This window comes from Notothenia rossii, assembly GCF_949606895.1.
Source record: "Notothenia rossii genome assembly, chromosome: 5".
Taxonomy (NCBI): Eukaryota; Metazoa; Chordata; class Actinopteri; order Perciformes; family Nototheniidae; genus Notothenia; species Notothenia rossii.
Genome location: NC_136903.1, coordinates 51,202,045 through 51,218,086, shown reverse-complemented (window position 1 = coordinate 51,218,086; position 16,042 = coordinate 51,202,045). Strand labels below are relative to the sequence as shown.

Genomic DNA, 16,042 nt, shown 5'->3' with positions numbered 1-16,042 from the left:
GCACATGTGTTCCGTGTTCACCTCCGCACCTGTGTTCCGTGTTCACCTCTGCACGTGTGTTCAGTGTTCACCTCTGCACGTGTGTTCAGTGTTCACCTCTGCACGTGTGTTCTGTGTTCACCTCTGCACGTGTGTTCAGTGTTCACCTCTGCACGTGTGTTCACCTCTGCACGTGTGTTCTGTGTTCACCTCTGCACGTGTGTTCCGTGTTCACCTCTGCACGTGTGTTCTGTGTTCACCTCTGCACGTGTGTTCTGTGTTCACCTCTGCACGTGTGTTCCGTGTTCACTTCCGCACGTGTGTTCCGTGTTCACCTCTGCACGTGTGTTCAGTGTTCACCTCTGCACCTGTGTTCTGTGTTCACCTCTGCACCTGTGTTCTGTGTTCACCTCTGCACCTGTGTTCTGTGTTCACCTCTGCACGTGTGTTCAGTGTTCACCTCTGCACGTGTGTTCAGTGTTCACCTCTGCACGTGTGTTCTGTGTTCACCTCTGCACGTGTGTTCTGTGTTCACCTCTGCACGTGTGTTCTGTGTTCACCTCTGCACGTGTGTTCACCTCTGCACGTGTGTTCACCTCTGCACGTGTGTTCACCTCTGCACGTGTGTTCACCTCTGCACGTGTGTTCACCTCTGCACGTGTGTTCACCTCTGCACGTGTGTTCCGTGTTCACCTCTGCACCTGTGTTCCGTGTTCACTTCCGCACGTGTGTTCAGTGTTCACCTCTGCACGTGTGTTCAGTGTTCACCTCTGCACGTGTGTTCAGTGTTCACCTCTGCACGTGTGTTCAGTGTTCACCTCTGCACGTGTGTTCTGTGTTCACCTCTGCACGTGTGTTCAGTGTTCACTTCTGCACGTGTGTTCAGTGTTCACCTCTGCACGTGTGTTCTGTGTTCACCTCTGCACGTGTGTTCAGTGTTCACCTCTGCACGTGTGTTCAGTGTTCACCTCTGCATGTGTGTTCAGTGCCGTGTGTCTGGCAAATAAAGACCCCCTCAAAAGTTACGGTTTATTTCATTTTAAGGATGAGCACCAAGCAACATCTCCAGGTGCTCCTTTGAGAACCAGGGCAAAAAAGTTATGTTCTCCCCTGATTATTATAACAATACTGTATGAGAGCAGAGTTTTAGATATTGTTCAATCTTCAAGCATCCGTTATTGAGTATTTCTTTCTGTAAGTTGGTGTTTAAGGCTACGTTACAGTAAAGTGAAAATTACAGTTCTAGCTATTCCATTATCTGCCTTACCCACTTATTTATTTTATGCAGATTCCCAATGATTATTTTTATAACCAAAAAACCTACAAAATGTATCAATAGAGGTATTTGATCAAACACATTGAGCCAATGTGTGTGGCATAGAGACCTTACTCACATTCCACCAATTTGAAACACACACACACACACACACACACACACACACACACACACACACACACACACACACACACACACACACACACACACACACACACACACACACACACACACACACACACACACACACACACACACACACACACACACACACACACACACACACACACACACACACACACACACACACACACACACACCCTCCCTTTCCGGGGGACCTCCATGGCAGGGTATATGCAGGAATCCTGAAGTCAAATTTAATACCTTTTAAGACCTTTTTTAAGACCCTTTCCATACATTTTAAGACCTCATCGCAACTTTGAGTTCTAACCGGTTACATTGGCAACACACTTTACTATATTGATTGTAAGATAGCAAAACTAAACAGAGTGCAGACAGACTACTGAAGCCTCCTTTCCACATGAACTTCAACCTCTCTGTGAAGGTCAGGTTTAATGCAGTATGCTGCTTTTTTGCTTCTGTAGACTCTGTGCTCTTTCATTCCAGTAAAACTCCTCAGAAACCATTAGAAACCAGTATTTGACCAATAAACAAAACAATTTACAAAACTTTGAACTAGCTTCAGCGGGGTAATGCCATATAGGAGCTCCCTCACAAATACCCAGGGGTTAAATTGGGCTGGGGCTGTCCGGGGCTAAGTCCTGGCACATAGGACGATGCTCTGACGTCATCACCCTCACACATTTGTCATATGTTTACAAAAAAGGATATATATGTTAAGACTTTTCTCGTTCTTAATATAGACTATATTTAGGGTCTATATGTGTTGACTTTACTTTAAAATAGCAGATCTCTGTGACCGGATATAGTTTGGCTTAGACCTCGGCCCCACAAGGACGCATACGGTAAAACGCATACCAAACGCAAAAAAGGCTTCCGTTCACACGCATTCGATTCATTAACGTGTCCGTTCACACTAGACCGCTGGAAATGCTGGAAACGATGTAGTACATATGTCAGGCCTGTAAGTTGCGCTGCTGCCGCCCGAAATACACCAAAAGCAGCGAAGAAGACCCCGGAGCATGGTTGCCATGCTGTTTATTCTCCGCGGTGGACGGCGTGTTCTCCTGCTGTATCTCTCAGGTAGTCCACCAGCAGATAAACACCCACCTCTCCGCCTCTTCCAAGGAACGAGGGGACCGTGCGGCAGTTTCCGTAAAAAAAATGTTCCGCCGGTCAACATGTCTGTTAAAGTTTAAATCTTCCGTACAAAATTAGAAAAGTGCCGGTCAGAGGTCTTCTTTGTTATTTATTGAGCTTTAAAACAAATTGATAACGACTTTGTTCTCTGTATAATAATATAATAATATTGAATAAACGGTGACTGCCTCTCTTTTTCTCCCCCTATTCTGACAGTCCAGCAGCAGCAGGAGACGCGGGGAGAGGGAGGCGGGCTATTTCATCGTTATCAGAAAATGATCATATAGCCTATATGATCATTTTCTGATAACGATGAACGGCTCCGTGTGTGCCCTGATATGATATAGGGCACACACGGAGCCTTTGGACCCCCAGAGCGTTCCGTATGCCGGTCTACCAACCTTGGGACCCGTTACCGTAGTCGTTTAGTTCCCCCCCCCCCCCACCACCACACACAGAGCAGGCAACGAAACTTAAAATAATAAGCAGCATTTTACGGCGCGCTATGCATGGGGCCGCCTTGTGGGGTTTCCCGACATGTCGTTTCAGTAAATTAAAGGGTGTTTCATGTTGTCGTTGCTGTGAACCTTCTTAATACCTTGGAAAATGCCGTTTAATACTTTTTAATAGCCTTAATTTTCGCTAAATTGATTTATCAACTTAAAACGGTGAAGTAACACTTTTTTTTGTGTGAAACCACTCAATGAACTACATCTCGCACCACACACAAAGATGGCCGTCACGTTGGCACATTTAACTTTTTTCTTTCAGAATGAGGCGAAGAGTATTAAAAGAGGTGAAAATCAATACAATGTACATAAACCAAAGGGGAGTTAGTCGGCTCCGTAAGAGCCAGTATGTGGGACCGGGATTCTGGGATTTTTCATAGTCTTATAGTTTAACAGTTTTACGACAAACTGACTTTTTTGACATGGAAATGATTGTTTAAGATTGATAAACATCATACGTGTAATTCGTGGCACAATTCAAACGGGATCGAAAGATAATCTTTCTCTCTCCATTGACTTCAATACATACTTTTTCCCAAATAAGGTCCCTGGAAGGGGAGGGACTTTGCCTCGCTATAGAGGTCACAGGCCTGCTGTCAATCAAAGGGGGGGGGGGGGGGGGGTGAGCTGGCTGTAGCCTGGGAGGTCCTGCACTCCAGCTCACATCCACACAGATATAAGTGTGACAGTGTAAAAAGCCCTGTTTTAAGGCTCCTCAGTGAGCGTGCAACAGAGAGGATGCAGGGGCAGTCTCTGTGTTCCTGCAGCACCATGAGAGGGACTGCTGTGTTAGAGATGTGCAGCCGCTTGGCTGGTCACTCAGATACCGCGTGTGTGCGCAGCTATGCCGTCATAGATTTTCCGCACGCACACTGTTAGATAACTGACTTAAAGAGAGCTTTATCCTGCAGCCCATAGAGACAGCCAGCTTTAATGGCCAGAGCTGGCATGTCACTTCATGTAGCATCTTGGTCTTAAAACGAAGCCACATAAAACGTACCAGAACACAGTCTGCTGTGCTAAAAAGGCTGTGGGGTAATAATATGATCTGGAGTGCCTTTGTCCATGTTTTTCACACCATATAAAATAGTTCCAGAATGTAGAAGACACATTCTAATACCTAAGCGCTGAGTTAACCTAAATCACAAATACATTTTCTCCCTGAACCCTAGCACATGAATATCCTTTGAATGTTGAGGGTTGAATGAGACTTTTGTCCCCATCCCAGTAAAATGAAGGGCGAGTTAAATGGAGTCTGTGGTAGGCAGAAACAAAAGCTGTATTCTGATCATACGTGTGTGAATTTGACTTGCAGATATACTGGACTGATCGTGATGATGATCAGCTTACCCTAATGTTTGGCCAGCCAAACGATGGGTGCATCTCTGACAAACACTAAACAAGATGTGTCTTTCCAGATACAATGACCTCCTTTTTTATCGTATTGCTTTCACCCTTTGGTAGGAAATAGCACACTGATATGTCGAGCTAAATGAATGTGGAGGCAGCCAAAGCAACACGCAGGGCTAGGTTAACTCAGGGTTTTTCCAATCAACTATTTTGACTCACATACTGCGCTCACACTAGCCAGCTACGTTTCTGCTCAGTTCCTACTGCAGACACACTCACTCTCGCCCTCACACTCCATCCCTTGACCTATTAAAAACTGCGTCACAAAAACACTCTTTTTATGTTGCCATCTTTCTCTTTACAGCACACTATATTGTAAAACAGAGCTAGCGCACAGTAATTATTAAAGTAATGTAATAAACACCTTTTAAAAATACAGGCTTGCAGAACACTGAGGGTTGATCCCATGCGAATGGGACACATTGAAAAAACACTTGCAGCCTCCTAGAATTTGCAAACCAGATTTTAAAAAGATATCTGATGCAAATAGTGAGGGTCTGAGTCAAATGAATGATATCGAATCAAATAAATAGTTTGTCTACTACAGACAGAGTGGTGTCACAATCGGCTTCATCTTAGCCCAGCTCGGCACTTTGGTGTACATTCATCTTTTACAATTTATTGAGTAGTGACCCATTCAAAACCGTGGCCAAAGAGACACACATCATATTAGAAGTTAAATCTGGCTCTACAGCATATGTGTTCCTGAAAAGCAGTCTGTGATGAAAGACACTGCATACTATTGATATTATTATTATTAAGTAAAGTAAAGAAATCAGATTACCGGACATTATGCTTGCCCTGATTTCGTGTTCTGGAAATCTCTGTTCTGTAGTTTGGCTTGAATCTCATTTTGTAAACCGGATGGACATAACTGACCGACTTTTCAGGAACGTGGTGCGTTGCTTGTGAGGAAAAAGAATGCTGCTGCATGGGCTTTACTTTTCCATCTTAGTGAAGGGCGAGCCTGCAGCTTCTTGCTGGCCTTTGAGAGTGCTGGTTGGTGAACATGCTAAGAGAATTATTTTCTCGCATTTACACACAACTAGGGTCTGTTCTCAACGTGAGCCAGACCTCCTGATATGGTCCGGTTAATGGGATAGCATTTAAATTACAATGCTCTCTGTGTGCATCTAAGGCCCCGGCCACACGAGGACGATAGCGGTCGTTTCCGTTACCGTTTTGTGTCATATAGACCATGCCACACTAGGACGACAGAATATGGCACTAAACAACTACGGTAACGATAACGGGTCCCAAGGTGGATGGAACGGCATATGCGACGCTCTGGGGGGTCCAACGGCTCCGTGTGTACGCCCTATATGATCATTTTCTGATAATGATGACACAATAGCCCCGCCTCTCCCCACCTCTGCTGCTAACCCCCGCGTCAAAGTAAACTGCACACTGAATTCAGGTTATTTATCTTTTTTCTCAATATGGACATAAACGCGAGTGAAGTCTAATCCGACAGGACGGAGACACGCAGCTCTGCTCACCTGCAGCTCGTCCCGCTGTGATGCAGCGGTGAGCGGAGCAAAACACACACTTCAAGTCAGATCATCACCCTTAGCTATTTTAATTACCTCTCAAACTACCTAAACTAGTTATAAATATGTTTATTTTTACTGTCGGGTCACTCATTACTGGATCAGCTGCTGCATGAGAAAGACACTGACGCTGTCCGAAGAGAGGGAGGAAAAAGACAGGCTCCGTGTATTTTATTATTATATTATATAGATTCGTTATTCATTTGTTTTAAAGCTCAATAAATAACGAAGAAGACCTTTGACCAGCACTTTTATAATTTAGTCTGGAAGATTTCAACTTTAACACACGTTGAAGGGCGAAAAACTCTGCCCGGTTCCCTCGGCCCCCACCGCGGAGAATAAAGGGGGGGCAACCATGACAACCATGCTTCTTCGCTGCTTTTGTGGAGGATGTTACAGCGCCACGTACAGGCTCCTGCATATGTACTGCAGCTTCTCCAGCGGTTGGAGCTAAACGGAGCTGTCTCGTGTGGACAGACACTATCCGGTGAACATTGCGTGTGGACGGAAGCCTTTTTTGCGATTGCGTTTGTGTATTCGTTTTACCGTTATCGTCCTCGTGTGGCCGGGGCCTAAGTAACATGTTGTGTGTGTGTGTGTGTGTGTGTGTGTGTGTGTGTGTGTGTGTGTGTGTGTGTGTGTGTGTGTGTGTGTGTGCGTGTGTTTAGATATCCACACACAGTGGTAGTGATGTGTATCGTTAAGGTTTAAACGGTGCTACTACTTTTATCAATAAAGATTATCGAAACAACAATGTTTTAACAAATCGCATTAAATAATCTGATGACAGAACTGTAAACAGAATAGCTGAAACTTTAACAAAATAAATAACTCAGTTACCTCTAATCATTAACCCATGTTTGTATAATTGAGTTAACTCCGTGTGTTGCTGCTAGCATACATAACACCTGACGTGGAAACATTACTCGTGGATGGGGCTACAGAGCTACTGGAAAGACAGTCAAACCCGGTGCATTCCTCCGTCTGAATGTGGTGCACTTTTGCTAAATGTTTAGACAAATTGCTCGTGTTACCGCCCTTACATGCTAAACTCTTATTGCACTTTAGGTAACGAGCATTGTCCACATCGAGACGGGTAAAGTTTAAACACACCTCGGAGCACTTAGTTCTCTCCGCCATCTCCTCCGTGTGTGTGTGTTGCTGCAAGTAGCAGCTGTGTATAGTGTGTGTAAACTGCCCCGCCCCCTCGCAAGCAGGCGGGGGAGAGAGATCGAAAATACTAAAGATAATTGCATTTTGCAGTTTTTTTGCATATTAGAAACGGAGTTGTCGACACTAAGACTGCAATATAATGTTTGTGTAGCAATAATACACATGAAATATTTTTTACATGTCTCCAGTACCGATAAAAAGACCGATAATGTCGGAGCTTAATGGTACCACGTAGGGCTGTGCAATTAATCGTATTTTAAATCGCGATTACGATTATGGCTTGCAACGATTATGAAAACAGCATAATCGACAAAATACGATTATTTTGCTGGGTGCGCTTTCGCCCCTCCCTAAAAGCCCACTCGGCCACGTGGGAGTGACATGTGTTGTGCGTGTTCAGCTCAGCGAGCGAAGATGTCAGAACAAGAGCAGCAACTCGTTAAAAAGAAGGGTCGCGGGGAGATTCCCAGTCGATCGCGAGATGTGTCTAAAAATAGAACAACAATATTCAGTTTTATCGTAAATGTCCTGTAACATAATCTTCCTGTGCCAGAATAATGCACTCGAACGCATCAAAGCTTTGTGATTGGCCGGCGTCCCCCCATGTGTCGGGCGTGGCTGGTGGGCAGTGGCCACTATTTCGCTGACGTTGTCCGTGTCAACAGGAGTGACAGTCCACACACACCCCCTAATTCCCTCCTAATTCTGTCCCACGCTCCCAAAAGGTGAGGGACCTGAAAGGACAGCTAAATGCACAGCAGTCCATTTTCACCAGGCCCAACAACAAGAGCAAGGCTGCTACCATAGCATCTTATCGTGTCAGTCACGTTCTTGTGAAACACATGAAGTCTTTCAAAGACGGCGAAGTTGTGAAAGAAGCATTCCCGTAGGCTAAGATCTGTTCTTTTTAAATTTATTATAGTCTATTATCAATTCAGGTTAAGAAACTAGTGTTGCTTGCGTCCTATTTTAAAAGGCATTTATTTTTATACTCTAATAAAATTCAACAAAAAATGGGTTTGATTCTATTAATTTTGTCTTTTTTATTGCACTTTGGCAGCAGATTCCTGTGTAGCTTCAGATCTGAGTTGTCTTATTAGTTAGCCTAATTTATACTTTTGTAGCAATACTATTTTTATATAATGGCAAAGAAAGGGTATTTTCTTTTTTTCCTGTGTCATATGTGGCAGCACTGCCACAAGTTCCTCTTCAGAGAGGGTCTTCAGTACAGGTGGCAATATTGTCACCTGCCTGCACTCATCTCTGAAACCAGACCATGTAAACAGGCTGGTGTTTCTTGCAAAAAGTCTTTAAGAGACGACATGAGCAGCCCTACCAGCATTTGTGTGTATCCAGACCCGGTAAGGACACTATCTATACTGACTCAGCAATCACTGTAAGTTATATTCTTGTTTAAATAGACTTCTCTGTTTCATTTATTCTACTCTGTATAATTGTTCTGTAGTTATTGTAGCTAAAACGGCGATTTCTGAGAGATTTTAAATCTCAGATCTGCTCAACTCAACCTGTAACACAGGTCTCAGTGGGTCACGCGCCTTAACCCTGCATTACAACAGGCAGGAACACTCTGCTGTCGCCCATCAGCAGAAAATAGTTATCTAATTAGAGGGGCGTGCCCCCACAGCTGTGAGAACTGAGCAATCAGGTGTCCATCTTAGGTTGCTCTTTCCTGGAGCGTCAGCTTCAGTGTCAGCCAGACGAAGACTGACAAAGCGTTAGAGTCCTGTTGGAGTCACGAGGGAGGCAAAGAGGAGGCAACTCCTACTTTGATTGAGCTAAGTATCGCTGGAGTTTTCTTTTGTTTTATTCAATTCTCTTTGGTTCTCTAGCCCCTCATGCTATAATCATGTGTATTTTCTCCATTCCTGTTCATGTGTCCTCTCGCAATTATCACTGGCCCCGCGTATCTCCTAATCGATTTAACCGGCCTGCTCTTGTCTATCCCACATGCTCCACTGAGATCCAACATCTCGTTTCAGGGGGCCTGTGGAACTGCCAGTCAGCTGTTCCTTAGGCTGACTTCATCTCTGGCTACGCTTCCCTGCAGTCTCTGGATTTCCTTGCTCTCACGGAGACCTGGATTACTCCATCCAACACATCCACCCCAGCAGCTCTCTCCACCGCATATTCCTTCTCCCATACACCCAGACCCTCTGGCAGAGGAGGTGGCACTGGTCTCCTGCTCTCTCCCAACTGGAGCTTTTCCCTCTTCGAGCTACCTAACTTCACTCCTTCCACCTTTGAATTCCATGCCGTCACAGTAACCCATCCTATACAATTAACCATTGTTGTTCTCTACCGTCCACCAGGCGCCTTGGGGGACTTCTTGGAGGAATTAGATAATCTCCTCTCACACATCCCTGAAACTGGCCCTCCCGCTGTACTTCTCGGAGACTTCAACCTCCAGACAGGGAAGATAGACGAACTAACATCTCTGTTAACCACCTTTGCTTTCTCACTCTCTCCATCCCCACCAACTCATAACGCTGGCAATGTCCTTGATCTCATATTCTCAAGGAACTGCACTACTTCTAACCTCTCTGTAAACCCGCTTCACACATCCGATCACTTCTTCATTTCATTCTCTCTACCCCTTTCCAAACATAACAACCTAATCTCTTCTAATTCTGCACCTGTCCGCCGCAACCTCCGTTCCCTCTCCCCCTCTACCTTTGCCTCATCGGTGCTCTCAGCCCTCCCTTCCTCTGATTCGTTCCAACTCCTGCCTCCAAACTCGGCTGCAGAAACTCTCCTTTCTACTCTCTACTCTCTCTGGACTCTCTCTGTCCTCTCACATCTCGGCCGGCTCGTCAGTCCCCTCCTGCTCCCTGGCTAAATGACGCACTGCGTGCTAATAGAACCATCCTTAGGGCAGCAGAGCGGAAATGGTGGAAATCCAAACACCATGACGTCCTCCTAACCTATCAGGCTCTCCTCTCCTCTTTCTCTGCTTCCATCTCTCAGGCAAAAAGAACTTTCTTTCAAGATAAGATCCAATCTTCCTTTTCCAATCCCAAAAAACTATTTTCTATCTTCTCCACCCTCTTGGACCCCCCCAAAGCCCCTCCCCCCTCCTCCCTTCTGTCAAACGACTTTGTTAACCGCTTTGAAAAAAAGGTTGATGATATTCGCTCTTCTTTTTCTGACTCACCTTTACTCATCGCTGGGTCACCAGACCCACCTTTCACCCACACACTGACCTCCTTCTCCCCTCTCTCTCCAAGTGAGGTTCTTACTAAGCTTGGGCGGTATCATTTTTTTCATACCGTCATAACTTGCTGACATCATACCGTGGTATACGGTATATGACGGTATGACTTGGGTCGACTTGAGCGAGGTGGCGTTCGGCGGCAAATAGATGTTTCGAACGGTATATTATATGTTCGGTGTAAAATGCAGCCCGAGCCGGTAGACGCTTGCAAAGTGCCGCGACATGCGCGCAAGTGCAAAACAAGGGCTGCATACATGACACATTGTGCAAATGGCACATTTTGAGATCGGATACAGGACGCGTTTGTAGATGTCCGACGTTGTTTCCATTGGGAGCTAAGTTAACAATATATCATCATACATAAACATTTTCCGGGAGTAAATACTTGACTTATTGAATAAAGTTTGCTATATTCACTAACTAGTTTGGCAATATTATTCCGTGCACGTGTTAAAAACCTTATTTCCATTTGATTCATTGGATTACTCGCGTGAATGTTTAGCACATTAATGGTTTTGTTTTTAAAAACCGTCCGACCTCCACTACAAAACCATCAACCAGTTGCATAGGATTAAAAAATGTCAACACTCACTCAACCCGTCTTAAACATTCCTAAAGAAGTGCCTCTGTCTCTCGTTTTGCTGGATGAAGTCACTGGCAACGAGTAAACCCCAAATAGTCCCAAACAGGCGCAGAGGCATTTTTCTTTTTTACTAGTTGTCCGAGTTCGGGGCCGGCAAATGCTGCCGCCATCTTGCTCAGCTCAGCTCTGTGCTGAGCTCTGAGAGCGGTAAAGACGGACTGCCCTCCCCTGCCCTCTGCTGGCGCATGCTGTGCATTACAACCAATGTCGTCCTTATCAAGACTCCGTGTCAGTGTAATAGAATGAAACGCATCTGTGATTTGGCGCACAGTCTGTGACGTCACGGTATTGAAAATCATACCGACGGTATTTCGAAATACCCTGGTATACCGTAATACCGTCATACCGCCCAAGCCTAGTTCTTACCCTCATTACCTCTGCCCGTCCTACCACCTGTCCTCTGGACCCTATCCCCTCAAACCTCTCCTTCAGACTATCGCTCCTGATATTCTACCGTTTCTCACCCATTTCATCAACACTTCTCTAACTTCTGGTCATTTTCCAAACAGTCTCAAGGAGGCAAGAGTAAACCCTCTCCTAAAGAAACCCACTCTCAACCCGTCTGATGTTATAAACTACAGGCCTGCCTCTCTCCTCCCGTTCCTGTCTAAAACACTTGAACGCGCTGTCTTTAAACAACTCTCCTGTTATCTCCATCAGAACAACCTTCTGGATCCACACCAGTCTGGTTTCAAGGCAGGTCACTCAACAGAAACTGCTCTCCTTGCTGTCTCTGACGAATTGCACACTGCTAAAGCAGCCTCCCTCTCCTCTGTCATCATCCTTCTGGACCTGTCTGCTGCATTCGACATGGTGAACCATCAGATCCTCCTTCGCACTCTCCAAGAACTTGGAGTTTCAGGCACTGCACTTTCCCTCCTCACCTCATACCTCAAATACCGCACCTACAGTTACTTGGAGAGGGTCCGAGTCCGACCCTTGTCAATGAACTACAGGGGTCCCTCAGGGCTCTGTTCTTGGTCCCCTTCTCTTCTCCTTGTACACAAACTCGCTCGGGTCTGTCATTAGCCCGCATGGTTTTTCATACCACTGCTACGCTGACGACACCCAACTAATTCTGTCCTTTCCCCGCTCAGAGACCCAGGTCGTCGCACGCATCTCTGCTTGCCTAGCAGACATCTCTCGGTGGATGTCTGCTCATCACCTCAAGCTCAACCTTGACAAGACTGAACTGCTTTTCCTTCCGGGAAAAGATTGTCCCACTCTTGACCTAACAATCAACATCGGCACCTCTGTTGTTTCCCCGACTCAGACTGCAAGGAATCTGGGTGTGGTCCTAGATGACAAACTGTCCCTCACTGCAAACATTGCTGCAACAACCCGCTGCTGCAGATACACGCTTTACAACGTCAGGAGGATAAGTCCCCAGCTGACCCAGACATCAGCGCAGGTTCTGGTCCAGGCTCTCGTCATCTCACGCCTAGACTACTGCAACTCCCTCCTGGCTGGTCTACCTGCATGTGCCATCCGACCTCTGCAGCTCATCCAGAATGCAGCGGCTCGTCTGGTCTTCAACCTTCCTAAATTCTCCCACATCACACCACTCCTCCGCTCCCTTCACTGGCTTCCAGTAACTGCTAGAATCCACTTCAAGACACTGGTACTTGCGTACCATGCTGCGAATGGATCTGGCCCTTCCTACATCCAGGACATGGTTAAACCGTACACCCCAGCACGTGCACTCCGCTCTGCATCGGCCAAACAGCTCGCTGCACCCGCACTGCAAAGGGGACCCAAGTTCCCATCAGCAAAAACACGTGGGTTTGCTATCCTGGCTCCAAAATGGTGGAATGAGCTCCCCATTGAAATCAGGACAGCAGAAAGCTTACACATCTTCCGGCGCAAACTGAAAACTCATCTCTTTAGACTCCACTTTGAGCGATTGAATTACTAACAAAGCACTTATATACTAATAAAGGGCTGGCTTTTCTAAAGCCAGTTGAGTAGCACTTGAAATGTTTGGCTCTATGAAACCTGATGTACTTATATGATTCTGTTTTCTTCAAGGTTGTATCTTCCTGGTCGAATGCACTTATTGTAAGTCGCTTTGGATAAAAGCGTCAGCTAAATGCAATGTAATTTGCCATGGTGGCCAAAACATTTTTATTTGGTCTTAAATTGTAGTTCAACATTTATTTCCTGTTACTTCTGGACAATGACGGTTGGCCAGCCTTCAACGTTTAACTGAGTGGAATATGTTGAATATGTTTTACCAAAATGTTGGCTATGTTAAGGAGTTTTAACATATTTGATTTAATTTATTTTGGTCAAATTTATTTTTATTATCATATTAATATATGTTTAGTATGGTTTTGGAAGTGCGCTCCAACATATTCGTTGATCTTGTTTATTGGTAAAATATTATTTGTTTCAAAGTTCAATAAATGGTCAATGAATAATCGTCAAAAATAATTGTGATATCAATTATTGACCCAAATAATCGTGATTATGATTTTTGCCATAATCGCACAGCCCTAGTACCACGGTCTTCAATAATTCAGCCCCGGGGCCCGTTTAATACCGGTGCTCGGTACCCATCCCTACACAGAGGGTTAATATGTCAGAGCACGTTTGATCTTTGAGATTGCCAATCAAATCTACTTAGTTTTCCCCTATTTTTGGGAGTAATTACAATCACATATACAATATCACTTGTTTAAGAGGGCAGATACAACGTACACTCCCCCTCTGTGGGACAAATAAAGGTATTCTGATTCTGAGACACAACACCAGCCTGTAGGTACAATCTTAAGTTTTTTTACTCTAACAAACAAATATAAACCTTATGTCATGCAACTAAAAGAATAAAGGCCACAAACTGCAGACATTTACTGGTGGCAAAATGTCATTTCAGCTGGTGAAAGAGAGAGTGAGCAGAGGCAGGTCAGCTGGATGTTTGCAGCTCCTACCGCCCCCATGCTCACATAATCTGCACTACCCATCCCCCACAGGGCAAGGCACATGACGTAAGAACAAACAAAGACAAAAGGTATGATATCATGTCTTCTACATAAGAAAGACATTCTGGTAGCTCAGTTGATGGACAACTAACAGCTAACCGTCATATACTAACGTTAACTCTCCATGTAGAACACACCAGGGGCAGCCAGGGCATGTTACTCAACCTCTTAAAAACACAGGCATCTGTGTGCTGAAGGATGTGTGGCCTCCAGGCCAGGGGGCGGCTGAGGCTTTGGTTGTATAAGACAGTACAAGAGCACATAAACTGAGGGCGGTCACTAAAGTTACAAAACGTGTTAAGGGCAAGACACTAAACGAACCCCACCCTCACTTTTAACATTCACTTCATCAACACCTCAAGCTGAAACTGACTGCCAGCCATCAAAACAGACCTGAGGACAAAAATAATCTGACATAGATTGAGTATTAGGCTCCTGACAAATGCTACCTAATAATAAGTCAATATTAAGTTTACATTAGTCCCTGACATCTTGAATCCACAGCAGGAACTTCATGAAACGGAACTTCAGCCAACACCAAAAGCATGCTCAAACAAAGTAGTTGAGTAAAGACGTTGGTGGGAACATCAGGCTAATGGTTGAGTCTCTACTGTATATGCTAGACACATCTACTTGTGTTGGATACCACGGTAAAAAACACTAAAAATAATGTTTTTATGAGATTGCACTTGGCATGAGGATATTGCTATAATTGACTCGGGGCTAAAAGGCATTTTTATTGAATGGCACTTGAACCAAGCCCCCAGGAAGTGCGCCGTAGCTGTAATAATGGATATATTGCACATGTTTGCTGTAATTCATCATTTGTAAAATATTATACTACATGGGCTGTATGATGTAAACCTTGTACCGTACAGGGCTCGACATTAAGGGTTTGCCCGATGGCCCCGGGCCATCTAGCATTTAGCTCGGGCCATGAAGCCTCACCTGCTGGTTGCCCGATCGGGCAATCTATTATTCTAGTATCATGCAGCTCGCGGATCCAGTAATGAGTGACCCGACAGTAAAACTAAACATATCTATAACTATTTTAGGTAGTTTGAGAGGTAATTAAAATATCTACGTGTGATATTCTAACCTGAAGTGTGTGTTTTGTTCCGCTCACCGCTGCATGTGATCATGCAGTGCTGCGTGTCGACTCGTCAGCAGCAGCTGATCTCTCTCTCCCGTCAGATTAGACTTCACTCGCATTTATGTCCATATCGATCAGATCCAGCTAGTACTAGCTAATGATATGACTGCCTGCTTATTAAAAGACACCTAAACAATAAGTGTCGCTATGCAACCGGGTGAGGCCGCAAAGTATTACGTACTGCGCAGCATTATGCATTTGTTTACATGCCCACCGGAACCCCGAGGCATTACCAACAGATCAACGCACAATCCACCCATACAGGACATCCCTTTCTCCACATTATGTGTTAGACATTAGAATTGACTATTCTTGTCTGTCACATAAGTGGCGCAACTGAATACTACCCGGACAATGAATCGAATGCAACCACATTTTCGCGGAAATTTCCGTTTTGTTACGGATTCTGATGCTGAATACATAATGATCAAATCATTTAAAGTCAGAGTGTATTACAATGTTTCTTAGTCCACCAAAGCAAGGTGAACAACCTGGAAAGAAGAAGAGAAAGACTGAGCTGCAGCCCCCCCCCCCCAAAAAAGAGAATCAAAAAGAGAATCCCAGTCAGAAGAAGAGAGAATCCAGAAGGCCAGAGACTATGAGGGGAAGGAGAGGGCAAGGGCATTCATCCCAGCTTGGCTGGACCAGTTTCCATGGCTGAGATTTGACAAAGAGAAGAATGAAATGTTCTGTGAGCCTTGCAGACATTTCCCTTCCATCAGTGATAAGTATGTATGAACTTATTATTATATAATTATGCAATTTTGTATATGTACTTTTGATTTTCAATTTTTTTTCTATATTCTGGCCTCAAATTACACTATGTACAGGGGGAGTTCTGGCCAATCTTTGTCC

At 44.9% G+C, this 16,042-nt stretch overlaps 2 protein-coding genes and 1 long non-coding RNA gene across 3 annotated transcripts in view; 1 reads left to right on the top strand and 2 right to left on the bottom strand.

The window, feature by feature from the left end:
• Window positions 1-16,042, top strand: part of LOC307039104 — a 514,347-nt gene that overhangs the window by 190,888 nt on the left and 307,417 nt on the right. The gene's annotated exons all lie outside the window — the stretch shown is intronic.
• LOC307038731 (E3 SUMO-protein ligase ZBED1-like) overlaps window positions 1-16,042 on the bottom strand; it is a 236,827-nt gene that overhangs the window by 130,907 nt on the left and 89,878 nt on the right. The window lies entirely within an intron of this gene.
• The window catches only part of LOC307039715 (serine/threonine-protein kinase 35-like), a 31,914-nt gene that overhangs the window by 8,729 nt on the left and 7,143 nt on the right, over window positions 1-16,042 (bottom strand). The gene's annotated exons all lie outside the window — the stretch shown is intronic.